Source organism: Sciurus carolinensis, unplaced genomic scaffold (genome assembly GCF_902686445.1).
Source record: "Sciurus carolinensis unplaced genomic scaffold, mSciCar1.2, whole genome shotgun sequence".
Classification (NCBI taxonomy): domain Eukaryota; kingdom Metazoa; phylum Chordata; class Mammalia; order Rodentia; family Sciuridae; genus Sciurus; species Sciurus carolinensis.
Window position 1 is genome coordinate 732,826 of NW_025920124.1, and position 26,871 is coordinate 759,696.

Genomic DNA, 26,871 nt, shown 5'->3' on the forward strand with positions numbered 1-26,871 from the left:
TCTCTAGGGTGAGAACACTTTGACTCTCTAAAAGATAGCAGAGGTCCTGAGTTGACCCTTTTGTCTGTGGTCCCAAATGATTTTATGAACTAGGCTGTGATTTGAGGCCAAGCTGTTGTTGTTCTTCTATTGCTACAGTGAGAACTTAAGTGTGGTCATGTTGGCATCCAAAGAAGAAGGTGGCTGGATGTGAGGTGTCCCCCAAACCACATGTCTGAGACAATGCAAGAAGGTTCAGAGGAGAAGCGACTGGGTTCTGAGACCCTTAACCCAATCAGAGAATTAATCCCCTGCTAGGAATCAGGAGGGTGGTAATTAACTGTAGGCAGGTGGGGTGTGGCTGGAGGAGGTGGGTCCCTGGGTTTTATATTTTGCTTTGGGGGTTTATATTTTGTCCCTGCTGGGGGGAGCTCTCTCTCTGTTTTCTGGTACAATGTCCTGAGCAACTCTCCTCCTCCACACCCTTCTGCCTTGATGTTCTGTGTCACTGCTGGACTAGAGCAATGGAGTTGGCTGACTGTGGACAGAGACCTCTAAAACCAAGAGCACCAAGCAAACTTTTCCTCCTCTAAAGATGTTCTCCTCAGGTCTTTTGGTTGCAGCAGGGAGAGAGCTGACTCAAACAGGGTAACCCCTTTTTTCTGTCTGTTTCTCTGAATTAGAAGGGCTGTATTCTGATCACTTATGAGAAGCCTGTAAGGTCATCCTGGGATTTCCTGTTGGACTTTCAAGGTGAGAGGGGCAGGATCTACCAAGGTAGATGCAGCCCTGGGCTGGCTGGTGACACCTTGACACTGTCACACAGGACTTCCTTCATGGATTACTTTTAAGGGGGGCTCATGTGTGTCACAATAGCTCTTGGGGTTTTAGGGTAAGATAATAAGTATACATTAAGTGTGTCCTTAGAGCAATCTCAATGTCAGGTGTTGCTACTGGCACAAGGATTTAGCAAACCATAGTGGCGGCCCTTTCTGGCTGGTTGACAGCTTATGCAGAAGTTCGGATGGTGGGAACAGGTAGTGAGCAGAATGAGCTAACAAACAAGGTGTTCCTGGTGGGAAATCCCATTTGCAATAAATAATAGTCTAGAAGAAAATAAAAAGTGGCTTTCATGAAGAACACCATAAACATTGGCAGATCCTCATAAAAGACATGGCAAGTGGCAAGAAACTGAATATGATCAAATTCGAATCAACATCCCAGAGGAGTTGGGGGGTGTTGACAAGGTATTGCTAAAATCCTCTTGTAGGTGGACATTAAATACACTGGGAAATCTTGGAATCAGGAGTTCTGCAGGATTTTAAGTTCATCGTGGATGTGCATACAGGTAGGGTCTATTATAAAGCGGGAGAACGGGGACTGTGAGGGGTGCTGTTTTGGTCAGCTTTTCCGCTGCTGTGACTAAAAACCCACGCAGAACAACTGTAGGGGAGAAAAAGTTTGTTGAGGGCTCAGGGTTTCAGGGTCTTCATCTGCTGGCACAGGTTTCATTCCCAGGGCCACAGGTGAGGTCTGAAAGCCACAGGCCTGGCGGGTCAACCCTTTGCTGTCCAGGAGCTTGGTGGGTGACGCAGACATGAGGACTGAGGAGGGGCTGGCATGTGTGTAAAGGAGGGGGTGGGTTTCTAGGAGTGGGCAGGCCCTGGGAAGCACTTTGCCTGTCTGACCACGTGCATGTTGACAGACACTGTTCTGAGGACAGAGCCCTGGTTCACAGTCAGTGTTGTGGTCAGTTCCAGGTTCCAGTGTCCACAGTGGAGTCCGTGTCCCCCTCAGTGCTAGCTTGGACAGGGCAAGGCTACTGATGGTATCTGAAAGCAAAGACTGTGAGTTTTTTTTTTTTTTTTTAACATAGATGATTGTTTTCTAATTGGGGAATGGAGGATTTTGAAGTGGTTCAAGGCATATATGACAGCTTCACTTCATAATTGTGCTATGGTTTGGATAACTGCCTCCAGAGTCCCATGTGCTAAACTTGGTCAACAGCCTGGAGCAATGTTGGGAGATGGTGGAAGTTTTAAGGGGCGGGGCCTAGGGAGAGAAATTTAGAGATAATGTCTGTCTAACTTGCCCAGGCTGGCCTCCTTGAAGGGGATGTTGGGCACACCCTTGAAGGGGATGTTGGGACTCAAGCCTCTTCCTCTCTTTTGTTTCCCAACTACCATGAAATTAATAACTTCCTCCACCATGGATGCCTACCATGATGTTCAGTCTCACCATAGGCACAAAAACAAGAGGCCAACCATTCATGGGCTGAAATATCCAAAACCATGAGTCAAAATAAACCTTCCTCCTTATAACTTGATTATCTCAGGTGTTTTGTTACAGTAGCAAAGTTGAACAGTTGCTGTGCATGATATTCATTTTTATCTCTCCAATTCATTTATTCTTTCTTTGCCCAACTGCATTATGTGCTGTCATCCTAGGATGTTTTAAAATAGACTTGACTGATTTAATGGAAAAAGGACAGTTATAAAGACTCAACCACTTTACACCACTACCCTACTATTTCTTGTATGATCCTACAAGAGAAGACACAACAAGATCAGGGCAGGACAACATGTTCTCAGAAAAGGAGTCTTCACAAAGTGGGCCCAACACATTCATTACTACTTTAGAGTTCAAAGATTCTCTCTGTTCTCTTCTCAGAAGTTTTCAACATTTACAGTGCTTTAAGGCAAAAGTCCAGGGTGAAACTTAGGACATATCCACACCTGGAATGCTTCAAAACTATGGCAGAAAAAGCCAGGCAGAGGGTCGAATACCTTTAATCACAGCAATTTTGGAGCCTGAGGTAGGAGGATCACATGTTGATGGAGGCCAGCCTGGGCAAGTTAGACAGACATTATCTCTAAATCAAATGAGAAGGACTGAGGTGTAGCTTGGTGGAAGAGTGAGGCCCTGGGTTCCATCCCCAGCACCACACCACACAGTAAAAAGAGAAGTAGGAAGGCATGTAACGTTATCCTTAGTGAGATCCCACTGGAAAGGCAGGGGGAGCCACAGGGTTGCATCCTGGGAACTGGAATTCCTAAAGTCAGAGGGGCCCTTCTGGGATGGGGACGTCTGACCTGGCCCTGCAGTGTCTGTCATCAGGAGCACCTCTGGGGCACAGGACCCTGTGACTAAACCACTGCCTCTGTCCTGAGGGCTGAGCACTTAACATTCCCTCAGAAGAGCTCCAGACTAATGCTAAATCTTCCCAGGGCTGCAATACTTTAATCACGGTTTCTCATATTTATGTTTAAAGCAATTAAGGAAATCTGTGAAGTAAGGACATTACCAGATGAACAGTTGACATTTAGTGCCCATTATTAGTGATTAGAGAGCACTCACAGCAGTGGGATTGGTGGACTCGTAGAAAGCAGTCTCAAGTTATTCGGAACTGGAATTCTGGAGCAATTAGAGATCTAAATAGAAAAGAGGTTTTCTCCATTAAGACAGCTCTGACTTGGCCATTTTTCAATTATGGATGAGCTGGAGTTGGAGAGGAACGAAACCTTTCTCATTAAGAAATGGGAAGGAGGTGAAAAGTAGCACCAGTGACCAGAACCCGGGCCTTTCTTTGCACCACCTAATCTAAACCCTGGACAAAAGTGACTGAGTTTCTTGTGTGAGTTCAACTGCCTCTTTATTATCTACCAGCATCCTGCACTTTAGCTGTAGATTGGCAATTACTAAGCAAAACAAAATAAGCACCTAGTGAGCTGGAAAATAAATGCAGGGCTTAAAGTACTTGTATCAATCATTGTAAAAAATTCTGAATCCATTATTTGATCAAATGGTTATCATGGCTATTTTTGTCTCCAGGTGGGCTGTGGCCCTGAACATCACCTGAGGTATTCACCATACCTGTCAGAAGCAGACCCGGGCAGGGTGAGTGATAAAGAGACCCCCAAAAGTTTACCTCGGTGGACCCCACCTCCTGAGCATGAAATTCTTCTCACAGGAGTGGACACTGGACCCCAGCAGAAGTGAGAATTCTGAAGGCATCATCCCCCAGGCCCCAAGGCAGCATGAGAGAACTGTGAACGAGCGTTTGGAAATGTCACAGATGGTGACTAGAGGAGATTGGGGGTATTAAAAAATGTGAATTTCCTTGGAAAATAAGTGTGGAAATGCTTGGGGGAAGACAGTCGACAGCTCGCTTTCTGTGATGCCCCAGGGACACTTGGTTTAATAGACAAATCCGGGAATCGCTTGCCGGGAAGCGTCAACCAGATACCCAGCTCCCTGGATGGCTTGTGGTGAGGACCGAGCCCTCTCATGCTCATTTTCTTGGTTTATCCCAGGGGATGGGGAATTCTTGCTGACCTCCTGCTTGTGGGGAATGGTTTTCTCCCAATTACATGCTAGTAGGTTTAAAAGCTAGGGAGGCAATAAGAAAAGTCATGGCATCTCAAAATAAATAGCCAAAGGATTTGTTAAAAAATAAATAAAGATTTCAGTGTAATCAGAACCCTGAAAAAGCCTTCTAAACCCTCCCTGCTGTTCAGATCACTGAGTGCTTCCCTGAGAGAACTTCAGAAAATTTAGGAGAGAGAAGCCCAACTCTTTTGGAAAAATGCCTCTTTGCCATAAGCTTTCATGTCTGTGGGGCAATCCACACAATATTTTAATAATACTAGGAAAAACAGAGTCAGTAGCTCTGTGTGTGGGTGCAGGATCCTAGGAATAATGGCCTTCTGGCTCTCCTGCCTCTGTCCTTGTTTACATAGCAAATGAGACTGGTGTCAACTGCCCTTGGAAAGATGCCCTTTCAGATCTGACATTGAGTTCATCTGGTACAAATAGAAAACCTTGAGGAAATGTGAGTCTTCTGCAGAGGTCACCGCCTGTTATGTACACAGACAGTCCCTTTCTTGCCCTTTCTGGGTCCACACGCCCAGCCAACTGCTCCCTGGTCCTCCCTGACGCTGGATCCCCAGTCATCTCTGACCCCTGGAGTCCCTGGATGATGGTCCCAGGACACCCCTGTTCTCACCAGGGTCATTCTCCTCTGGCTCAGGAGAAGTCCTGTGCTTTGTGGACTGTCAATCTCCATGGAGGCCTGAGTTAACCTGCCCCTGTTCACCACTGTCAGCCCAAGATTTATGAGAAGAGGCCTCTGGTCAGTCACAGTGGCACACACCTATAAACCCAGTGCATTGGGAGGCTGAGGCAGGAGGATCAAAAGTTCAAAGCCAGCCTCAGCAAAATGAGGCACAAAGCAACTCAGTGAGACCCCGTCTCTAAGTAAAAAATACAAAATAGAACTGGGGATGTGACTCAGTGGTGGAGTGACCCTGGGTTCAATCCCCAGTACCCTTCCCCAAAATAAAACAAAATGAAGCCTCCACACCAGAATTGCAGACCACTGCCTCACTGTGGAGATCAACCTGGTATCCAGAATATCCATGTGTGCACATAGTGTCCTGGTGTGGGTCTTACTGTTTGAAAAATTGAGAATGACCCCAAACATCTACATGAAGGAGCAACTAGCAATTAGTCAATTGAGATTTTCTTTCTGAAATATTGGACAGTCACAGCCCTAAAAGTGCCCAAGGTAGAGCTTGCCTGATAATGGAAAATGGAAGGGAAAGAAGAAGGCTAAGTGACTGTCATTCATCAGTAGGCTACTGCTGCACAGTCTTTGTCTAGTTGTAGAATTATGCCCCTTCCAGGTGTGTCCCTCTTCCATGTCTGAGTCCTTAGAGTGTGACTCTTGAGATCAGGCAAAGGCGCATGTGCCAAGAAGAGGAGAAGAAGCTACCCTCTGATTGCTCAGCTAACTGGCTAAGTGTACGATGAATGAGAGCTGGGGACCTTAAAACCAGCCACTTCAGTTTATTTGGAGCAAAGTAACATCTAAAGTCACACTAAGGGCCAGGTATAGCTCAGTGGTAGAGCATGTGCTTAGCATGTGCAAGGCCCTGGGTTCGATCCCCAGCACCCCCTCCAAAGTCCCCAGAGCATGAACACATCTGCAACAGCCATGGAAAAAACACGATTAGAAGTTGTCATGCAATCTTTGCCAACAGGATCCAGTGCAAAGATGGCATGCCCTGACCATGGACCAGCGCCGGAGGCACCCTTCTGAGCTGTGTGATCTGTTGCAGGTCCCCGAATGTCTCTGGGCTTCAGTTTCCTTGTTTGTTCACAATGAATGTGAGCCTCATTGGCTGCGGGTAAGAGTACGTGTGATAATGAATTTGAGGGCACTTAGCAGGTGCCAGGCAAGTGTTCTCATTTTAAACTTTATTGCTTTTAGTGGTATGGGAATTAGGAGTTGAGACACTTCAGAATTCTTCACCCCATGTGCAGAGTTCAGCAGCCTGACTCAAGATGCTGAGTCACAAATGCCAGCCACACCCAGCCTTGGGGCGGCTTCCAGGCTGTGGCTGTAAGATCTGCCCTTTCTGCTGCTGCCCTTGGTAGTCCGCTGCCTGGATCCTCTCCCCTCCATTTCCCCATGTCCCTCCCCCAATTCCCACCCCCTAACATGGATTCCTACTTCAGGTGTCACAGAGAGAAGATAGATTTTTGTGTTCGACCTAAACTCTTATCATGAAGCATAATTAAGCTTTCTTTTGAGGAATCTTGGAAATTTCCACCACAGAACTGACAAACAAGTACACATTCGAAGTCAGCATTTTTGGAAACTGAGGTCTGCCTGGGTGTTGTTCCTCCATGTGCAGATCTGGTTTGATTGTTTTATCAGTGAGATAAGGAAGGGTCACAGCCACAGACGGTACCTTGGCCAGAGTGTGCACATTGTGTGAATCAAACAGCAGAGTCATGAAATGATTCCACTCACAGTTCTGTCGCCAAGCTTAGTCAAAGAGGAGTAGACGGGAACTTCCTTGACCTGTTAGAAATTAACTGGAAAAAATGGTGAAATGCTGGACGTGTTGCCCCAAGTTGAGAACGAGGATATCTGCTTACACCACATCCATTCAACATTGTTCTAGAGGTCTTAGTACAAAGTCCAGAAAATTAAGCACAAGTTATAAAGACTAGAAAAGAACTAAAGCTGTCTTTATCTGCATATCATGATTTGTGCATATAGAAAATTTAAAAAGATTCACATGTTGGGAGTTTTTGAGGTGCAGAAAAAATGCTAAGTTTTGAACTAGGTGATGTTTATCCAGGTGTTTATCTAGGTAAAGTCACTGATATTTAGATTTAATGTGAATTTTGCTTTATATAAACTGTACCAATGCTTTTCAAACAAGTTTGCAAATTTGACACTCCTCTTGGACATGCAGAGCTTAATTCTCCTCTGCTTAAATGTGGACTAAGTGATGCACAGCAGGTTGACAGAGGTGGCAGAAGCCATGCTGTGTGGCTTCTGAAACTAGGTCATGAAGTGGATGTAACTTCCACCTGACACTCTCTCTGTCTCTGTCTCTGTCTGTCTTCTGTCTATCTCAGAATGCTCACTCATGAAGACACTCCAGCAGCCTTGTGGAGATGTGTGTGGCCAGGGACTGATGCCTCATACTGACTTCCAGCTCCACCTCACCAGCCGAGGGTGCTGGCCGATCTTCAGGTCGATGCCCCAGCTCCACAAGCCCTCAAACCCTTGCACTCCTGCTGACATTGTGACTGACACCTCACGAGAAGCCCTGAGCCACAACCTCAGCTAAGTGGCCCTATGAACAACTGTGAGAGATGATAAATGCTTATTGTTTTCTAAGCCAGACAGTTTTGGGGTAATTTGCTACAGAGCAGTAGATGATACTCTGTTCAGTTAGTTATTTTTAACAAAGATACTTCATGACTGAGAACAGTTGAGGTGTTTGAGCTTCTTTTCATTTTATAATCTAATCTTTAAAACCAGTTTTGCGTGCCATGCACAAGTCTTTATTGAAATGAAAAATACCTAGGCCTGAAAATTTAAAGTCACAAGTAATATTATATTATTAATTTTCTAGTTCCCTTTTTCCAGGTTGGGCCCTGTATTAGTTGGCTTTTTTGATACTGTGACTAAAAGACCGGACAAGAACAATTTCAGAGAAGGAAAAGTTTATTTGGTGGAGGGAAGCAGCTCACATGATGATCAGCAAGCAGAGAGGGACTCCACCTGCCAGACACAAAATATATCCCCAGAGCCACACCCCCAGTGACCTGCCTCCCCCAGCCACGCCCCACCTGCCTGCAGTTTCCACTCAGTTAATCCTCATGGGGCATCAGTTCAAGGATTGGACTAAGGCTCTCCTAACCCAATCTTTTCTCCTCTGAACCTTCTTGCATGGTCTCACACATAAGCTTTTGGGGGACACCTCACATCCATACCATAACAGGCCCCAAATGGATCCAAAGCCTCCTTATTTTCAGAACAGGTTTTCTGTAACCACAGAGAGTGACTTTGGAACCGAGTGAGAATGACACAGATGGGGAAATTTTCTACAGTGACAATCCACGCATGGCAATAGGGGCCTTTTCCAACCTGCCTGTGTCTGAAAGAACAGGGAGGGAAGGCTGCCCGTCTTGATGGACATTCCTTGGCCTCTTGCTAGTTGTATTTTTGTCTCATTATATTGCTTTCATCTTTCTAAACTAGATGCTGAGTCCTCTCGTGGTTTATGCTTTTGAACTGCCCAGAAGTCAGGATTGTAGTCACTGAATTGTGACAGGACATGGTTGGGACAGCATCCCCAGAGCTGCCACCAGGGGTCAAAGAGCACCTTTGGCTCCTGCTGTTGTTGCTGCAAGACAGAGACTCAAACACACACTGAAGGATCATCACAAAGCACAGTGGTCTTCCTCCTTGCTTAGTACTCAGCACTCTGAGGCAAAATTTAATTCTCAAACAAAGGCCAGACTTCACAGCCAGATTAAGAAAGTTGCATGGTGGCTTCCAACTCAGTGAGCATCACTTCTCTGTGCTCCTTTCACACCCTTTGCCTGGGTTCTACGATCTCAGCCTTAAGTTTGTTAAGTGAATATTTTAAAATTAATGATCGTGAAAAATTCTAACAGCAGAAATGTTTTAAACTAGAGGGCTGGGACTAAGGAACCCAATGACTGACTATTGCTCCTGAGAATTTTCCTCGAAAAATATCACCACCTCTCTCCAGCCTGTGTGTGTGCGTGTGTGTGTGTGTGTGTGTGTGTGTGTATGTTAAGGGCATTGATCTTACCTAAAAAGTCAGGAAAAGTTCAAGGACAGAAGAAATTCATGAATGGGCAGCATTTCCCTGTGCCTCTGGGAGGACTGTGGTCACTGACCACAGTGATCCTGATGGCATCACACCTGTGTCCTAGGTGCAGTTGCCACACAAAAGACACACAAAGGGAAACATGAGCAGGAACAGCCTGAGAAACACAGAAACCAGTGGAAATGATCTGTAAGCTGACAAAGCTAAGGTTTGACAACAAAGCCCTTAACTGAAGGAAATACACGCCCAGAGTGCTTACGTCATGAGAAAGAAGTGTGTGGGTAAGGATGGGAATGGAAATCAGTGTGGAATAATAATTGTGATGAGGATGATGTTAGAAATTTATGAAAAGAACATGATTATCTCATACTCTGTTCCCCTCTGGACATTGGAAGTCCATCCAGAATCCATAGAAGGTGAGACTCCTGAGGTCAGATGACAGAGCCTGGGAAGATTAACTTTGTTTTAAACAAAGGGACATTGGAAAAATCTCCATGGAAGTTAATTACAAAGCTTCTGTGTGTGTTGTTGTTAGTATGAAGCTGAGCTGCCTGTTCTGCCCCAGCGGGAGCTGTGATCATCGACATGGAAACAGATGAACCGGGCCAAGGCTGAGGAGGCGAGGGTCATGGAAGGGAAAATGAGGTGGAGGTGATGAAAAGCAGATTTGTAGATGCAGAAGTGGGGAAACCCAATGGGACATGGGAAATGTGGGGTGCAGGACACTTTGGTCACTGGAACCTTTGGCTCAGTGGAGCTGAGGCTGGGCGGGGCGCTGGTAGCAAGGGACAGCTGTGAGGAGGTTTCGGGCAGTGACCTCACTGCGGGCGCCTGCCTTTTTGTCAACACCTCCCAGGCCAAGAGCCATGGAAGTTATCTCAGCAAGCACTGATCCTGTGGAGGGGGCCTTCTGCATTCTGATTCTCCCTTTGATCCAAGAGATTAGTGTGTTGTTCTTCACCACTTTCTCCTGAGGAGGGCGGGGAAGCAGGATCTGGAGGAATCCCCTGGGGGTAACTTGGAAGCAGAAAGCATCCATCCTAGCTTTCCCCCAAGATTAAGTGAAACTCTGCAGAAAACCAGGACTAGCTGCTGCTCCAGCTTCAGTTTGGAGCCTGCAGAGGACATTCCAGACACGGGACCAGGCCAGCCTGGGACACAGCTCGTGGGGCTGGGGCTTGGGTTCTGCATGTTCCCGGACAGTCATTGCGATCCACAGGTGCCACTTCCCAGACTTTTGAGCAGCTGGACAGTCAACACACACTGAAAAACCATGGCAGGTGCAACCCAGTACCAAGTGTCCCAGGGCCTCACAAACACAGGTCACATTTCTTGTACTGCTCATGTCTTTGCCTGTGGCACAAAGTGACGAGAAGATCTTTGTTCATACCTCCAGCTGCCTTGGTAGACGTCACCTCCGAAAATGCTGTGGTGACTGTTACGTGGAAAAAGTGGAGCTGAGCTGTTCGTGCCAAGATCAGATGTCACATCTGACCCAGGCCCTGCCGAGGGCTTTTGATGCCTGCACATTTCCCCTCATCTGTAACACCCAGGATGCTGTTGTTGCTGCTTCTGCTGTCAACCTCTGATGTCATGGGCAGTGCCCCAAGCAGGAAGGGTCATGTGAACGTGGGCCATTCATGAGCAACAGGGTGCGTCACAGTCTTTGGACCCACGAAATCCCTAATCAACCTTGTCTGGCCCCACCGGTGGGTTTTCTGGAATCAGGCCTGACTGGGTTTTCCAGGTGCTCAGTGGTTGCAGACACATCTCAGTTTCCAGGGAAAGCCATCTCCAGACCCTATAATGGACCCCAGGTGGGGGAGGTGGTTTCTCTGCAGATTTGGCAGGGCAAGATCATGTTGAGTGTCTACTGCCAAGGAAGCTCTGCATTTGTTTCCAAAAATTATAGACTGCTCAAGAAGTCTGATTCTGGGTTCAATAGATTCAAAACTTTAATGTCTAGAATTAAAGGGAAACCTACTATTTAAAAGCCAACAGGGGGGGCTGAGGAGATAGCTCAGTCTGTAGAGTGCTTGCTTTGCAACCACAAGGCCCTGGCTTCAATCCCCAGCACCGAAAAAAAAAAAAAATGAAAGAAAAGCCAACAGGGGGTTTCCTCTGAAGTTCAGTCTAATAGTTGTGGAGAAACTGCTCTTTTGCTTGAGACAAGAAAGAAAAGGACACCTCACTGCTGGTTTTGGTGTTTGTTCCAAAGGTGAAGTCATGATCGGGCATTGTCCCGTGTTCAGTAAATGCAGAAGCATGTGGGTTTCTATCGTATGTAAAGGTGGTCTTCGCCAGGGGCAGGTCTGCCTTTCTTCATTTGCATCCTTACTCACTTACTGAACTAAGGCCCACCACGTACTCGGTGGTGCCGGGAGGGTGACAGACACCATCGATAGTCACATAACTCCTGCTGAGGGCCTGAAGTCAGGGTGAGAGGGATGGGCCACCAACCATAGTTTGGGAAGGTCTGTGAAGAAGCCACTTTTGAGCTGAGATCCGAAGGACCAGTCGGAGTTTATCAATTAAAGGGGGAAGAGTCCAATTCCACAGAGTCAAGGGCAGAGGACATGCCCACAGCACCTGGGTACTGATCTTGGTCCTGAGACTAGTGGGGTGACTGGAAGGCTTTCACCAGGGCAGTGACATAGTTTATGTTTAATATAATCCCCCTGGAGTGGATTGGAGAACAGACGGAGGAAAGGGTCTGTGGCTGTCCCGTTGGGAAGGCATCCGAGCTCATTGGGAGAGGGATGGTCGCCACTCAGGCTAGGATGTTGAGGCTGAGGGTGGACCTGAGAAAAGGCCAGAGGGCAAGTGGCCAAGCTTGCTGATGGGTCGCTGATGGGCGGGCAAAAGAAGGAACAGTCAGGAACTAGCTCCCAGTATCTGGACAAATGGGGTGGTCTGAGTCAGGCTGGCAGCACAGAGAGAAGGGTTGGAGCCAGGGATGATTCTCGTGATGGACAGGTCGACTCTGAGCCTTTGAGATTTGCAGTTGCCTGGGGGTGGGATCTGGCGCACTGGCATGTTGACTTCACAAAGTCCACACTGAGTTTTGGCAGGTACTTTGGGAATAGTCCCTGATACACAGCATGGCATTGTTTTCTCCTTTGTGTGTTCATGTGTTTTTCATTAGTGCATCATAATCCCATGTCATAGTGGGACTTGTTACATACTCATGTGTGCACGTTACATGGTGAATTTAATCCCATGGACCCCTCCGCCCATCCTCCCCAGGTCATCTTTCTCTTTACTGCTCTCCCTTCTGTTTTTGTGGGACTCCCCGCACCCCCTGCATGCACATGCAAGGACCCCTGTCCCTTTTTTCCTCTCTAGATTTCCTGTGTGATAGAAAACACATGACCCTGGACTTTCTGACTCTGGCTTATTTTGCTTAACATGGTGTCCTCCAGTTCCATCCATTTACAAGCAAATGACATAGTTTCTTTCTTCCTTGTGACTGAATAAAACACCATTGTGTAAACATGCCATCAACAGGCACCAGCTTGTTCTGTGAGTTGACTCTTGTGGATCAGCTGCTCTAAACACATGTATGTGTGTGTCACTATCACAGACTGTTTCTGAGGCGTGACTGTGGCTGGGCATGTGAGGACTGAGGACCCCACCCTAGAGAATACAGGGAGCACCCCCAGTCTTTCTGCTTGCGTGGCAGGCAGGTCCCTCCACTGGCAGCTGACAAGCAGTTCCTTCTTATGGATGGCTGCTCCCAAAGAAGCCGAGCAGGCCTTGTGACAAAATCCTGGCTGCGCTGCCCATGGTGTTGGTGGCAGATGACATGGAGTTGGGTGCACATGGCTGGTGAGCCATCTGTGTGTCCAACCCTGGTGGGAGGGCCTCAGACAGCTTCTGAAAGGTCACCCTACAAGTCAGATACCGGGTGCCAAATGATGGAAGCAGGTGATATGTATGGTCACAGGCTGGAGCATCTGGGACAACTGCCTTTCATTGAATGATCTAGGAAAAAAAACAGAACCAGGAGATCTGCCTGAGGCAGATGTGGCACTAGTCTGCCAGCTCCTCCCTCTGTCTCCCTCTGTCATTCCAAAGACCATCCCAGACTTGCCCAGAATGAAGCCCATTTCTTATGGGCTCAGGTCAATCCTGGTGGGGGGGTGATCACCAGACTCATGTGGGGTACAAGCACAAATTGTCCCTCAGAAAGAAGAGACCCATTACCTTCTCAGATTCTGAGAAAGTTCAGAATATGCAGGAATACAAGACACTCAGAACGAGGTGGCCAGGGTCTCCTACCCTTTGCTCTCAGGTCAGAACCTATCCCCCCATAGAGTCCCTGAGAAGGGGCAACAGGAACTGAGGGCATCCAAGTGCCTACTGTTCTTCTGAGAAACTGAGAGGTCCGGCCAGTACTTGTGGAAGGTGGGAGCAGCCATGTGGGGGCTCTTTCCAGAGGCTCCATCCCTGCCTATAAACCTCCAGGATGCTCATGGGAAGCAGGGCTAACTCTGGCCTGCCAAGGGCCAGGGAAATAGGAGGAACTTAGCTCATACCCAGAACAAGGTATACATAAAAATAGGTTCCAATTTTTGGTTGACATGGGTCATTATCTGGCCAACTGTAAAAAGTCATCTGAGCTTAAGTTAGCACACCACAGGTGGAAAAAGAAAATAGAAGGAACATAAGTGAGTCTTTTCCAAGCAGAGGCTATACATAGGGCAGCTCGGAACTTCTGACCCTGGGAGGCAACTCTTCCTTATGAGGACATCTTGCTTCTTGAGGCTTCTATCTCCAAGAGCTTCACCATTTCTAATCCAGAGTACACCAGTCAAAGTCAGCTGACTGAGCCAGCAACTTGGCAAGGACAGTTGACCTTGGGGAGGCCATAGGTTGGGCTCACTTCTGCCTCCTAGGCCATGCCGGGGAAGCTGGTTTGTCTTCCTAATGCAGCTAGGAATGAAAGACTTGCAGACATTTTAAATTGGGACATTTCACCCAAGTCTGGATTTCTATCTTCTCCTGGGAAATGGAGGACCTCAGGAGGGATCACTATCACATGCAGGCCACCATGCATGGTCCATGCACATTCTCCTAGAAAGGGCCATGGTTACCTCCCTTCCATGGTCTCCCCTGCTTCCTGCCACTTCTTCCTCCTCTCCCTTCTTTTTATTATCTTCCCTTCCATTCCTTAGTCTTTTCCTTCTCATTTTCCTTATTCAAAGGGAACTGACGCACACTCAAGAAAAATAATAATAATCATGAATAATGGTTATGCTGTGTGGTTATGTTTTTGATTATACACCTAAATAAACTTGTTCTTCAATATCAGGGCAAAGTCTGAATCCCTGAGAGTAAACTTGAAATCATGTGCTTGGCACATCTTTAAAATGTGCATATGATAGATGCCTGACTGTGGAGTAGAAAGAACTCATGCAGTGGGTGGCCTGCCCTTGGGAGTCAATGCTGTGAAATAGTATGGACAGGCCCCTGGAAACCCTGGACCTGGGGTCTTTGGGATGATCGCCTACCTCTGGAGGCCTCTGGTTCTCCAACAAGAGTAGTGATAATCTGGTGTGTTCTAGCCTCGTGAGCTGTTGGCAGGAAGGTCTTTTGTGAACTTCAGACTTGCCTGCTGGTCAGAGCCTGCTGCTTGCCTGCTGGTCAGAGTTTGCTCTGTGGTGGCCCTAGCACCAAATGTGGCCTGCAGGTGACCTGGACAGTACTTTAGTGTTGAAAACAGTTGCCAGTTTCAAAATCAGGATTCTTACCTTCGCATCTTAATTCCTCATATTTTCCCTGAAACCTGACTTTCTGGCTGTGTTTCTCTGACCTCTGCAGGTCTAGTGGTGAGGCAATGTCGTGACTGCCCTAGGGATTTGTTATCCTCACTCAGTAGGTCCCAAGGCTGTCTGAGCTCTGAGCTGTGGCAGGGGTGTAGTCATTTTTCGAATGCCCTTACCTGGGCAGACATTCTGCAGTGTTCCAGGAAGGGGAAAGGCCCTTCCCAAGCATGAAGGACACATGCAGGAAAGGCTGGGGACCAATGGAGGAGCTGACCATGGATGTTTCCGAGACCCTCTAGGATTGGCATTCCCTAGAGGGGAGTGGGCCAAGGCAGAGGAGGGGTGCAGGGGTGCCTGGAAAGCAGGAAGCCACTGCCCCAGAAAATATTGTGGGGGACACTGGGTGGTCAGGAGGTGGGTTGTCACTCATGGTCTGGGAAGAGTTTGCCCAGCCCAAGAACTTCTGATAACAGAGAGGGGTGACCCATTGCCTCCCCTGTCCAGGCAGAAAACCACAGGGTAAGCTGAACCACCACCTGCCCTCCTGTCCAGGAAGGAAAGTGTGACCAGAGGGACACTTGTGACCTCGGCAGGGAGGAGGAGCAGGGGTGTAGGCATTCAGAGGTGAAGACCTGAACAAGAAAACATGGGGTTACCTGGAGAGGTGGGGTGTAAGTTGAAGAGAATCCTGGGAAGACCCAGACCCCACTGTGCATGTGTCCAGGGTGGTTCTCCCAGGAGCACTGCTCAGCTGATGAACAGGAGTGCTCAGAAGCAGGCATCTGGTCCTGCCCTCTCTGCACACCCCAGCACCCATGGGGTGTGGGTCTCTTCTGAGGGGGCAGCTTCAGCAGATGGCTGCTAGTGGGCATCAAGGGCATCATACCTCTTTCATGGCTCTGAGGGATGGGGTGCTCCATAACACCATGGCTTGGAAGATCATGGGTTGGGTAGCTCCATGTCAGGCATCATCATCTCCAACAACCATCTCAAGAACAGCGGCACAACAGAGGCCTGTCTCCCTCAAGTGAGATCATGGAGGGGAAGGCTCTGGGACTGGCAGGATGAGCCCAGAGACCCAGTCCCTTCTGCCTACAGCCCTTGGCCCCAGCCTCCACTTGTACCTGCACATGCTGCATCTTGGGAGGGAAGTGGCAGAGAGGAGCAAGCTCTGCCAGCTCCTTTGAAGGAGGCTTGGGCCCCTGACCTCCCACCAGGCAGAGTCTGGTCACAGCAACGACCAGCTAGAGGGGTTTTATAGGTGGTCATAAAGGACTATTTTGCTATGGACCATGAGAGCAGATGTCAGTGTGCCACCCTGCACACAGGGCTAGTGTGCCCTTTTCTCTGAACATGTGCTGAAGGTGGAGGACCATGCTGGGCCAGCAGTTTTTCTGAAGTTGTGAAGGGACGGTGGGTGGTGTGGTTGTGGGAGCTCCAGGTCACCTATGAGTGCTTCTCCTGCTCAGGGAGCCTAGTTACTTCCAGCCCACCCTGCAGCTGGCTGGGAGTGCATAGCCAGGTGGTGGAGACGGAAGCTCCCACCCAGCCTCCTGGGTCTCCCAGCAACCTCCACTCCTGCAGCTGTGATGCCACCCAGATGTGAGTAGGGGCTTGCCTGGCTCACTGGGTTTGAACCCAAAATTCCCAGGAAGTGTTAACTGGGTGGTACATTTGGGGCATGATGATAGAGTGGGTACTGGTTATCTGGGAGTCCTAGGATATGCAAGATGGGGGACCAGCCAGCATCATCCCACTGACATTCAGGTAATCATGTATTGTTGATGCAGGAGCATTTTAAAGCTCACATAAGACTCTTGTCTTCTGAGAAACCAGCCCTCATTTGTGGGTATGCAGGAATCATGTGTAGATGTTAGCAGAGACCTCATGCACCTGGAGATAAGCCCCCACTCCAGAGGCCTTGTGTCTGGAAGTAGGGCAGGCCTGCAGGGCTGAGCAGAGCCTGCCCTCTCCCTCTCCGGATGCTGAGGGATCCTCTCCTCAGACTTTTGGTCACTGCTCCTGGGTCAGCCTGCACACAGGCTGTGGCTTCTCATGGAACTCAAGAAAGATGGAAGAGGCAGAGGGGAAGTCAGAGGAAGAGAGGAGCAGGGTACAAGGGGAACTGGTGTTGAGATGGCAGAGTGGGCCCGAGCATCATGAAGCACAGTCAGGTGGGCAGATACTTTCACCTTCCCTGCTTCACATTGTCATCCTGTGCTCAAGTTCTGGCCCCTGTCCTCAGTTCCCACTTTGTCAGGAAGGGCCTTGGTGATGCATGAGGGCCAGTGAAGCACCTGAAGCAGGACACAGGTGGTGTCTCCAGCTGTCCTGTGGGAGCAGACCACGGACCTGGCACTACCCGCCATAGTTCTAGCACCTGTCAGTCCACTCGCTCATCCCACGTGTGCCCGTATCATTTCTGCACCTTCATACCCGAGCTGCTTCCCCTTTATGTTGGTGAACCTCTTTGCAACCTGCAAGCCTGTTTTCTCTGGGCAGGAGCAGTCATAATCAGAAATATGGTGGTAAAGTGCAGATGATGTCATTGTCTGGTGGGTACTTAGATCTGTGTGTCACTGAAATGAAGTGTTGACCCATGGACTACACCAAAGGAATCTGTGGTTTCAAAACAGTCACGTGAACTGTCTCCTGGTGAGCACTGTCAGCTGGACTCATGGCTTCTCTGGCTGCCCCTCACAATCCTGGGTCAGCCTGGATGGAAGAAGAATGGGACCAGGTCACCAGAAGGACTGGTTATGCTGCTGCCTGGTGCTAGTGGAGAGATCCACACCCACGAAGAGCAAGGTGTCTGGCTGGAGGGGGAAGCAGAAGAGAGACAGCAGGAGAAGAACTGAACCAAGTGCTCAGAGCCTGAGCCAGAAGGACATTAGCTTGGAGCTTGCTAAGGTCACTCCAGGTGACCAGGGAAGTTCTCTTTCTCTATGGCTGAGTCCCATCCCTGTGAAAATAGGCAGAAGCAATTTATTTGCACAGCATGGGAAAATATATTGGAGACACAGGATTCCAGAAATCCTTGCAGTTAACTGAGCATTCAGTGTTTCCCCTCTGGGACAACACTTGGCATGCTGCCCATTTGTGGTCTGTTAGCAGGTCTCCCTTCTTCTTCTCAGGTGCTTCTGTCAGGATGTCCTGGTGGCAACTGTGACACCGTAAGTGGGTGACTGAGTGTTGGGGACTTGCTTGAGTGGGACTCTGGAGGAGCCTTGCCCATCTGCCTTCCATTCTACATCTGTGTGGAGGTCTCCTCCTGCTGGAGCACCTTGCCTCTTGTAACCCTGAAGCAGAGCTGCCCTGGGAGCTTCCCAGTTCCTCCCAGGTCTGTCTACATGGGTACCCTCACCTAGACCAGGAAAAGACAAAGGAGTGCATCATGAGACAGAGGAAAAGAGGAGTGGTCACCTGCACCAGACAGTAAAGTTCTACCGTGAACATGGGGGGCCTGGGTGTGGACCCTGGACTACTGGCCTCCTTTCTGGCTGTGTTTAGGCAGGGTGGGCTCCAATGTCTGAGGGTGTGGGTCAGGCTCCAGCAGCCAGAGGGAATTGATAGCCTTGACCCTGAGTTCAGTCTGAGTACCACTATTCTGAGTCCAGTGTGGTGGCACTTGCCACTGTCCTGACATTCCAGGTTGAGGTCTGGTGTTGCTGACCATGTGGTCATTTTGCACTTTTCCTCTTCTGCTCCAACTTTGAACCTGCCCTGAAAGTGAGCTCTTGTGTGACCAGCACAGACCCAGCAGGCAGATGCCCTGCTCCCCTGGGGACAGGTCATTGCTGCTTGGCACTCAGGGAGTTAGAGGACAATGTCCATGGCTTCCCTAAGAACAAGGACCAGGCTTTTCCCTCCACAGGGTGGCTGGGCTTCCCCTGGCAAGTCACAATGGGTCCAGGGTAACACTGGTCAACTCAGACCCAGGTGCTGCAGAGGTGTCTGGGAAGGGGCTCAAGCCCTGTCACCTGAACTGCACTGCAGGTTGCTGAATGGACATAAGTGCCAGCAGTCTCTGAGCAGCCAGAGTGAGCAGTGGACATCCCACACACTATTCCTTCCTGAGGGTGTCAAGGAATTGGAAGGAGGATGAGCCACCTGGGTGACTCTGAAGGTAAGGACCTGGGGAAGGATCCATCTGGAGTGTCCTCAGGAGCCAGCTCCCAGGCCCTGGGAACCCTCCACCTAGTGACATTCCACCCCAGGTCTAGGATGTGAGGTCTCAGAATCCCGTAGGATGCTAACATCTCCTCCTCCTCTGCATAGGAACCAGACTGTGCTGTTCGGTCTGTGAGGAGACCTCCCAGGCAGCTTCCGGTCTCCTGTCACCCTTCCTCTGGAGGCCCAGTGGGCTTCGCCTGCACTGACAGAGTATGGCAACTTCCACCTCCTGCCAGCTCACCTTCCCAGCAACCCACACCAGCAGGTGTGGGCTGCAACATGTGATGTGTGAGTGACTTTTCCTTAGGAGCCCTTTCTTGTTTGGGGTGCTTCACATAGCTGAGGTGCCTGCCAACCAAGAATAGGCAACTTGGAGAAAAGTGTTTCATGGAAGCCAGCACCATGATCAGAAATCATCCAAGGATGACAAGGAACCCAAGGCAGGAGGCTCAGAAGCCACGGGTCACTCTCCACAGCAGCCCAGAATCCAGTTTCCCTGAGGTTTAGACTCTCGAATGGACACTGCACATTGCCTCTCTTAAGAGACAAGGCTCAGATGAATGTTGACCAAAGCCCACCCTACGAGTCAGAGTGAGAGTCCTCCAGGACCAGTCTGACCATGAGTCTTCTGGTGATTATTTGTTCCATCTCGTTTGGGGGCTGGGGGTTGTGTTCACCTGGGCAGGAAGTTTTCAGGACTGCTGTCTTGCTGGGAAACTCTGTGGAGTACCTGCTCCACGGGTCTTCTGACTAGAAAGCTCATGCCTGGTTGGAGAGTCACCTTTCCCCTTTATTTGGGAGTCTGCATGCTTACACGTTCAATGCCACCAAGTGTATCTCCCTCAGTTCCTGCTGCTCTTCACCAGGATAGCTTCAGGCTGAGGGCAGCAGCCTCAAAGCAAACCAAAGCCCAAAGGCAGATTTGTCAAGGCAGAGTTGACCAAAAATCTGTACCAAGCAGGGAATGTGGACACCCAAAGACCCGTCATTACCAGGGACTGTGAACATGGACTTCATCCCCATTTCTGCCTGGCCCCTTTAGGACCCTCTTTGGTTCCCTCCTGTTCCCACCAGCCCAAAGAGACTGATAACCACTCTTCTGTCGCTGTCTCTTAATGGAATTCCCCCTTTCCCTCTCCTGGTGTTCCCTCTCCTGGTGGGCTGAGTCATTTTGCCCGTGTCTCTCTGCTGACTGCTGCAGGAGCCCTTGAGCACCTGTGTGTGTGTCCCTGACACCATCTCTGTGGTCTCTTTGGTGACCTCCTGGTCCTAAAGCAACTCTGCTGCATGCTCTGATCATTGATGGCATTCTCTGCCAGGCTTCAGGGCACCCTGTCTATCCATCTCTCCTCTGGTCCTCTCCCCCAGCTCTGGGTACCAGCACTCTGGGGCTTGGCCTGGTCTGCTCCTGCCTTACCACCATCCATGGGCCCCTTCTGAATTCTGGAGTGCTGTCCTGGCTGTGCTCCTTGGCTCACATTCTGGGAGCTGATTTGCAAACCTGGCCTTATGCTGCCTGTTTTGCAGGACACTCACTGTCCCTCCTCCTGGGACACGAGTCTCAGGACCTGCTTAAGCGTTTGTTCTCCATTTCTGTGCATGGTGATTTATTTTTGATCCTGGCTAAATCATTTCTTTGGGAGGTTAGATTTTTTCTTTTTTTTTTAATTAACTTGTGGAGGTAAGTCATGGAGGATTTTGAACCAGACCAGAAAGATGGCCAGCTGAGTCATTCCATGTGGAAGCTGGGCCTTACCAGCTGTTGGCTGCTTAGTAGGGTCTCTTGCTCCTTCCTGCATCTTCATGCTGCATCAGCTCTGAGACACAGCCATACTGATAATCTTCCCACTGAAATGGAAATTTCACCTGGCAGAGTCAGTGAATCTCCCTCCGTGCGGACCTGGACCAGCTCAGTATCTGCCAGGCAGAGTTCCTCCTGCATTTGACCTCATCTGTGTGTTCCTGGGCTTTTCTCTCAGAAGGTATGGGATACCCTGCTGGCTCCCTTGCCAATTCACGAATTAAGAGGCATCTCAGGCATCTGAGTCATGAGTCACCCTTTAAAGATGTCCTTCAATGAGTGGGAGACTCCCAGGGGCAAGTCGTGCATCTTCTTCACTGACTTAAAAAAAGGCGCATGGTGTGTATGGTGTGTGGTTCTGTATGGTGTATGTGTATGTGGTATGCATGTGGTGTGTGTTTGCTGCATGTGTGCATGGTGTGTGTGTGTTTAGTGTGTGCAGTGTATGTGGTGTGTGTGAATGGGGTGTGTGTGGTATGTGTGTGTAGCATGTGTGGTATGTGTTTAGTGTCTTTGTGCATGGTGTGTGTGTGGTGTTTGTGTGTATGTGTGGTATGTGTATGTGTGCTATATATGGGATGTGTGTTTGGTGTGTGGTATGCGTGTGTTTAGTGTATGTCATATGTGGGTTTGGCATGTGTGTGGTGTTTATTGTGTGTGATGTGTGTGCATGGATGTGTGCTTGACATTAACTTTTCTGAGGGTGGTGTGTGTTCATGGGGTGTATGTGCTACATGTGTTTAGTGTGTGTGTGCGCAAAGGGCGTTTGGTGTGTTTGTGTGGTGTGTGTATATTTGGTGTGTGTGTGCCTGGGATATGTGTTTAATGTCTGTGGTATGTGTGGTACATGTGTAGTGCTTATTTTGTGTGATGTGTGTGCATTGGGATGTGTTTGCACGGGGTGTGTGGGAGTATGTGGTTGTGTGTGCATGGGTGTGTTAAATGTGTGGTGTTTGTATTTGTGTGGTATGCATGTGATGTGTGTGTGCATACAGGCCTGAGTGCTTGAGGCTGGACTACCTGTACACCGGGAAGCACTCAGTGGATGGGAATAGAGATGGGTCCTGCTGCAGGCTCTGCAGGCCATGTTCTTTAGTGAGCTGCCCCCCTCTAGGTGGGTGGCATCATCCTTATCGTGGCATACAGAGGGTGGGCATGACATGCATTTTTGTCAGCAGTGCAGGACCAGGCTGCAGAGCCTAGTGGCACAGCCCTCAAACCCACATGGAGCTGTCCTGGGAAGGGCAAGAGCTGCCCTCTGGGAAGCTGGCTTGGTCCCCTGGGCACACCTGTGCTGGAGTTCCCTATCTGCAAAGATTGCATACTGAGTGCTGTTTTGAGGACTGTTAGCTGCAGTGGCTTTCTGGGGACCAGTGGCACATACAGCAGGCAGCCTTTGTTGCTGTGGTGGTAACAGCAGACGGGTACTTTGCAGGTATTAGATGAGATTTAGCATAGCCCAAGACAAGGTTTTCTGGCTCAAGGAACAAATCCCGGAGCTGTAGTACTGGACACAGGAGCAGGCAGGAGGAGGGTGTTAGAGACAGTGTTGTTTGGTTGGGACCAGCTGCAGCAGAGTCCTGGCTCAGAACATAGTGTAAGTGAAGGCAGAGGCCTGGCAAAGCAGAGACTTGGTGATTGGTGCTAGAGCCAAGGTGTCAGCTTTCCCTCTTTTCTTTCACATGGCAGCATAGGTATCAGTAAGGTGAAGTGTGTGGGGCATCTTGAAAACACTCAGACTAGGTGACCAGAGGAGTGTTATTTATAGCACCAACATTTCAAGGGCAAGTGACATATGGGGGAATAATAGTTGGGAGGGATCCCAGCACAAAGTCCTGATGTGAGTGACAGCGGAACCGGAGGCACTCAGGAACAGAGCCTTCCCTTGGGCCTGGCCCAGACTGATTTCAGAACTTAGGGCTGTGCCTCAGGATGTAGACAGAGATGGTCAGACTGCTCTGGGGAGATTCTGAGGAAACCTCATTCCCAGGGACATAGAGGTGCCAGTAACCATCAGCTCATGTGGCTCTCCTGATTCTCCTTGATGCTGAGGCTCCCCATCCTGGCCATGAATGCGGTGCTGAGGTTTGCAACCCTGGAAAGGAATGGTGGAAGAGTACAGCATGGTGGGTGTGGTCTGGGATGAAGGAAGCTGTCATGCGGTGGTCACATGCTCTTCTCTGGGGACAGGGGAGGAGGCCAACCTGCTCCACCCTCCAGTCCTTGATGCTGCTCCAGATCTTTCAGGAGGTTGGGCTGGCCACAGCATGAGTCTCTAAGACAATTTGGATGATGACTGGCCACAGAACTGAGAAGTGGTGGAGAGAACAGATCAGAGGGCAATGAAGGCCAGATCTCTAATGTTGTCAACATGTCCTGTTGCTGCTGTGACAAATGACATTAATATGTGGCTTTATAAGAGACACTTGTTTTCTCACAGCCTGGATGCAAGAGTGTAAAGGCAAACTATGGACAGACCTGGTTCTCTCAGGTCTGTTGCCAGTGTACAGGGGACTTGACTGTCTTGCACCTGGGGACAGCAGGCTCTGTCCCTGCTTATGTTGTCCAGGGCCTTGGCTGTCTTGCAGGTGGGGCCAGCAGGCTGTGTCCCTGTCTGTGTTGTCAAGGGGATCTGGCCACCCTGCATCTGGGGGCAGCAGGCTCTGTCTCTGCCCTGCACAGGTTCTTCTGTGCCTGCATCCCTCCTGCCTCTTGTAAGGGCCCTGATTGGAGTCGGGCTCCTTCAAATCCTGTATGCTATATCCTGGAGCCTTACTTTGAACACATCTGAAAAGACTCTCTTCCAGGTAAGGTCACACCCAGAGAGTCTGTGCATGATGGTGGAGGAACTGGTGTGAAACAGGACATGGCCCACATTCCTCCCTCTCCACAATGCCTCAGATATGCTGTAAGCTCTGGTCTCCCCTGATGACCCTGCTTCACTCTGTTGTCCTTAATATGTTGTCTTCTCTGTGCACATCCATACTTAGCCTCTGCCAATTTAACCTTCACAAATGATGAAGAACCAGAGGTGCCAAGAGTAGCCCATGGCTTCCTAGGTCTAGGATACTATGGCTTCAGGGTTCCTTCCTCTGGCACATCAATGCCTCAAAGTATTTTCAGGGACTCATGGTCAGCCATCCCCAGACTGCCACTCCAGTTCTCACATCATGCATCCCTCTGAAGCACTCAGGTCCCAATCCCTGCCCATGTGTCTTTCCTGCAGAGAGTAGGCTGGTCTTGGGTCAGCGGGGCTCCTGGGGTGGCCAGGGGCAATGCCAGATCAGTCTTGGCTGTGGTCTCACTAGGTGTCCAGGATCCTGTGCGAGAGCACTGCTGCAGAGGGTCCGCCTGCTCAGCGCAGACTGGGGCCGTGGCTTTCCTCTTGATGCTCATCTCTCTTCATACCTGGCATTTCTGATTCTATCTCATTTCCTTCCTGTTGAAGGAACATGCCATAGACACCGTTAGGCAGGTCTGCTGGTGACTTTTCTCCATTTTCCCTTATCTGAGGATGCCCTTACTTTCTCCTCTTTCCTCGGGGGATTTCCATGGTTAAGAGCTCAGGGTTCAAGTTCTTGTCACCTAGTGCATGAAGGCCATGCATCTTTCCTCCACCCTCAAACTCTGAGGCTAACTCCATGCTCCATGTAGCTGGCAGCAAGTCTAAATCGGGGTGACACCCTGCAGTCCCTGGCTGGGAGCAGGACATGTCCCCTCCCCAAGCTACATCTCCCTCAGTTAGAGACCTCACTTGGTCACCTGGATGGTGGTGATTTAACTCTTCTCACAACTTCTCTGTGGAAAATGATGATTCCACAGGAAGCAGCAATGACAGCGACAAGAGGGTCAAAAAGCAAAGGTGTGGGGTCAGATCCTGGATCCCAACACTGGCACAGCATGTGTACAGTCCCTGGCATTTTCACACAGGCCTGGATTCCAGGGGTCATCTCCTAAGTCGAGCAGGAGCAGGTCCCTTTTGCTGCCCTTCCTTGCCAGTAGCCATGTTCCTGGTCACCATCCATCTGTTCTCCATCACTGATTCTGTCAGTTCAACAACAGTATACACGGCAATGACACAAACAGAATGAGTGACCGAAAGAATCCCAGGCTGGATACCATCTCAGTCCTCATGTAGTATCTGTCTATTTTTCTGTCATCTATCTGTCCATGTATCATCTCTCTACATCTATCCATCCGTACATTCATCACTGTTCATCTATTATCTATCAATCCACCTGTTATCTGTCACCTATTTGTTTATCTGTCATCTGTCATTTGTCTCTCCATCTACTATTCATCCATCCATCCATTACCTGTCTCTGAGTATCCGTACCCTGCCCCATGAAGTTAGTCAGAAGTCCTTTCTTGTCACATCATCTGTGGTTCTCACAGAAACTCAGTGTCTGTCCCATGACCAACCTTGATATCATAAGTCATATTCTGGTGATTCTGTCATTCTTAAATGATATTGGGACTTTGGTTGACTTGTACTCCATTCCACATGGATGACTTTGTGAAAGACAGCTGACCTCTAGAGGGGTCAGAGGTCTACTGGCTCCCAATAGGGCTGTGCCTCACCAGTGGCCTCCTTGTCCTTCCTTCCCTAAGGTCTCTTTGCTGCCTCATGTGACTGGTGCAACAGATTACCTGCTGCATGCCCATCACTGAGGACAAGCAAGAGAAATGGAGTCTGTGCTATGCCAATCCATTCCAGGGACAAGGACCTAGGGAGGCAGAGTGGGTGCCATGGGGGAGCCCAGCATGAACCCAGGAGGATGAGGGTGGAGCACAGGGGCCATCAGGGAGCAGAGACCTGGGGAGCACACCCATGTGTGTGAGGAGCAGCTGGGAGGCTGAAGGATCAAAGGAAGCAGGTCACAGAGACCCTGCCAATCCTCTCAGGCCCAGGGAAGCTCCAGAAGCTTTGGCTTTCCCCCAAGTGTGGTGAAAGCTGCCGGAGTGGCTGACCAGAGGGACAAAGCAGCCCCACTTAGGTTTTCAGTAGATAGGGAGCTGAAGTGCTGGGTGGGTCAGGTGGACAGGTCAGTCAGAAAGGGACCCAGCTGAAAACTATTTGGTCAGGATCTGTTACCAGGTGTGCTGAGAGACTTGGGGCCCTGGAGCTGGGTCAGGGGCTTTTGGCTGGTATGGGCAAGATGGAGGTGTGACCATTTGGGAAGTGAGGCTAGGTGTCACCTGTGCCAGGCTCAGAAGGCTTGGGAATGGCAAGGCAGATTATGGAACACACAACTGGGGGACATACCTAGAGTTCAGGGGAAGGCTGTGCATTTAAGGTTCAGGTGTTGGTGTTTCTTGACTGGGCACATCACCAACACTAGTTAGTGGGAAGAGGACATAAATTTTGGTTAAGCACCATCTGGGCTGCTGGTATGCTGGGGGTCCTGTCTTGCCAGGATTTCTGAGGTCTCTCAGCCCAGCCTCTGAATAGAGATTGCCCAAAGAGCTGAGGCTGTCCTCCTGGTGGAGACCCCAGTTGACCTCCTGCTTCAGGTCCCTGTGCAGATGCGGGGCAAGCTGGCAAGCACTGAGGAGATTCAGGAACCCAGGGTCCAGGAGGAGGAAGGGACCTTCCAGCTTTACTTACCGTGTTCTCCTGGAGTCACTTGTCCTGCCAGCAGTTCCTCCATGGGTCAGATTAGACAATCTCAGAAGCATGCCACAGGCCAGCACCCTGTGACTGAGAGATCACTTCTGTCCTTACAGTAGTCCTACTCAGAGCTGCTCAGAGTATCTCTGTCAGTCTGTGAAATCAGATTTTTGTAATGAGACCTCTCAGATGCACTTCTTTTACCAAAATATATTTTCTTTTCTCTCTCATGTTATTTTTATGGACAATTTTAAATGTGCAGAGAGGCAGGGCAAAGTGTATAGATGCTGCCCAGGTGTTGGCTCTACTGACAAGTCACTACAATTGCTGCCCCTCTGAAATAATTAGATGTCCACTGCAGGCCCTCTGACACTT

At 49.5% G+C, this 26,871-nt stretch overlaps 1 non-coding gene across 1 annotated transcript; it reads left to right on the forward strand.

The window, feature by feature from the left end:
• Positions 1 to 5,862: 5,862 nt before the first annotated feature.
• Trnaa-agc (transfer RNA alanine (anticodon AGC)) lies at positions 5,863 to 5,937 on the forward strand. Its single transcript has one exon. It is a non-coding gene; the product is annotated as a tRNA-Ala (tRNA).
• Positions 5,938 to 26,871: the final 20,934 nt, after the last annotated feature.